Source organism: Polypterus senegalus, unplaced genomic scaffold (genome assembly GCF_016835505.1).
Source record: "Polypterus senegalus isolate Bchr_013 unplaced genomic scaffold, ASM1683550v1 scaffold_8970, whole genome shotgun sequence".
NCBI classification, from domain to species: Eukaryota; Metazoa; Chordata; class Cladistia; order Polypteriformes; family Polypteridae; genus Polypterus; species Polypterus senegalus.
The window spans coordinates 1,240-3,989 of NW_024385572.1; the positions used below are offsets into that span (position 1 = coordinate 1,240).

At 36.4% G+C, this 2,750-nt stretch overlaps 1 long non-coding RNA gene across 1 annotated transcript; it reads left to right on the forward strand.

Annotated features, from left to right (window-relative positions):
• The first annotated feature begins 1,333 nt into the window (after positions 1-1,333).
• On the forward strand, positions 1,334-2,017 carry LOC120522321. Its single transcript, XR_005632358.1, has 3 exons — positions 1,334-1,355; positions 1,781-1,919; positions 1,999-2,017. It is a non-coding gene; the product is annotated as an uncharacterized LOC120522321 (long non-coding RNA).
• Positions 2,018-2,750: the final 733 nt, after the last annotated feature.

Below are 2,750 nucleotides of genomic sequence, written 5' to 3' on the forward strand. Positions count from 1 at the left end.
GCCAACTCAACTAATTTTAAAGCATAATTTACATTTACTGTACATTTACTGATTTGGCTGATGTCTTTATCAAGTCTGACTTACAACATTTCAGATACAATTGGTTACATTTCTTTGTTTTCTCAGTTAAACCACAGGCAGGTGAAGTAACTTGCTCATGGATACAGAGTGTCAATAGTGATATAATGACATTCTCAAATCTTGTTTTATTTTTATTGTCACTTGCATATTACCATTTGAGGTACTAGTGTTCAAAATTACAAGGCATCTAAGCAATAGCTACCTATGTAAGTAGATGTTAATGTGTCAATCTGATTTTATGAATAATAATTTTAGCTAGGCACCAGTCATGTGAAAGGTGAAGTCCCTGTGTTTATGTAAAAGGGCAGATAGCTCATTAGTTGTTAGGTGGGTCACTTGGTAGCCCTTGGATTTAGCAACACACTCTTCAAAATTAAATGTGTTTAGATAACTAATCTCTGAAATGCTCTTTGAGTCTGGAGGTAAGTTGAGCAAACGTTCATTCTGTCATAGGTATATGTATCTTCTTAAACCCCAGAACAAACAGAATGTGAATGGCATTTGAATTTTTGGGCGTTACTGAAAACATGCATATCACCTGATCTCATACTAATCATCTTCTGTTTACTTTATTAACCAGCTTTCTTTGGATCTATACTATACTGAGGATGAAATCTATGAACTCTCCTACACAAAAGAGCCCAGGAACCCAAAAATCCAGGTGAGACCACAATCAAAAGATTTAGCATTACACTAAAAGGTTTCTTGATGTTTTAGTGAATATACCCATTGGTCTCAATTACAGCCTGTATTCCCACCAAACCCCTGTGTTTGTAGACTGGCTTCAGGAGTGGCACCAAGACATGATCCAGCAGTCATCTCCAAGCATGTGAAACAAATGGTGGAGGTGAGCGGATTTTCCCAATCTCTAGTGCAGTATATTTTGGTCTTGTACCAGGCGTAAACTTGAGGAATCTATATCAAGGAAGTAGTAATTAGTCTCTATATGTATGAAAGCAAGTAAACAGCGAGCACTATGTCTGGCTTAAGCTTAGCCAGTCAATCTTCCGTTAAGGCCATAGTTTTTGTCATCATTTTAGTGAAGCTTGTTGCCAGGACTTGTCTCTGTGACGCATATGTTCATGTCTGCGCTGCAGAGCCCTGTCTTCAGTGGCACAGAATTTTCATCAACCTGCTGAGATCCTATCCTCCTGTTGCCCCTGCAGTCAGTCATAAAGAACTATGACCACAACCACGATGGTTTCATTTCTCAGGAGGACTTTGAGAAGATTGCAGAAGCTTCCCATTTTCCTTTGCACGTATGACAGAGAGCGGTAAGTCAAAAAAATAACAACATAAGCAGTAATATAACCAGTGAATGTCCACTTTATTCAAGGATCTAATCACAAACTGTAGACCAGATATGTGTGTGTGTGTAAGATGGCAGACAATAATTTACCAAAATAAATAAATAAATAAATGATACTGGACCAGGAAATGAGAGTGTGAGTCAATAAACAAAACAAGGACTGAATGCCATAAAGCCCAATGGCATTTTACATTACCCCTTCCAGCCACTATGTGGTAGCAATTGGGACATGTTGCAGAATTCAAATGCATTAAATGGTTGTGCCTATGAAAGAAAATCAAAAAGAAAATGGTGGCATGGGCTGTATAAAATAACCATATACTGTATGAATCTCACAGCCATTTTTATTGTTTTAAATTTGAAGTTTTTTTTGACAATTTGTCTCCACAGTGAAGGCTTGATGAGTCGTGATGAAATCACTTCTTATTTTATGCGAGGTATTTCCATCTGCTCTAAACTAGGATTACTGCACAACTTCCAGGAGACCACTTATAAGAAGCCAACTTTCTGTGATACCTGTAATGGCTTTGTAAGTTTCCTACACTAATTAACACTAGTTCCAATAAGGTAAGATATATGCCAATTAATGTCTATTTCTTTATTCCTAGCTTTGGGGTGTCATTACAGGGCTATCGTTGTCAGGTATGTACATCACTCCTATAGTCCACTATATTTAGACTATTTTATTTTTAGCTTTACTGAAGATCATGAATCTTACAAATTATGGTAATTATTAGATTGTCAGTCTTGTCATCAGTAACTGCAACTCACATAATAATACTAGTGCCATTATAAATCTCTGTGTTGCTCCTAGAAGATTTACCAAGCCTCAGACTGCTATAGACACTCCAGTATCTGTTTAAATCAATCAAGCAATCTTTATATTACTTGGTCCTTTTACTTAGAGCACTATCTCGGGTACTTTTGCAAACCTAAAAGGATAAAACATAAAACTATGCATGATACATAAGGTAGATTACAAAAAGTCTACATGTAAGATATATTGCAGGAAATCATGTCCCCTACCTTGTCACTGTCTGTGGAGTTTATCTAATCTCCCTGTGTCTGCCTGGATGCTCAGGTTTCTTCAAACATTCGAATTACAAGTATGTTAGTTTTATTTGCAGCTTGTTATTAGCCCAGTATAAATAATTTGAGGGATCCCTGCAATGGATTTGTTCTCAACTAGTGTTTGTTTCCTATCTTAAGCCAGTGCATGTCTGACTTCCACTATCTAGTACCGAAAAAGCAAATTAAAAAATATTTAAAAATAACTTGTGAAAACTATTTCTAAATGAATTACTACTTGGTGCTGTCTAAAAGCCTTTTTGTACTACTACAGTCATAAAAACCAAGCATT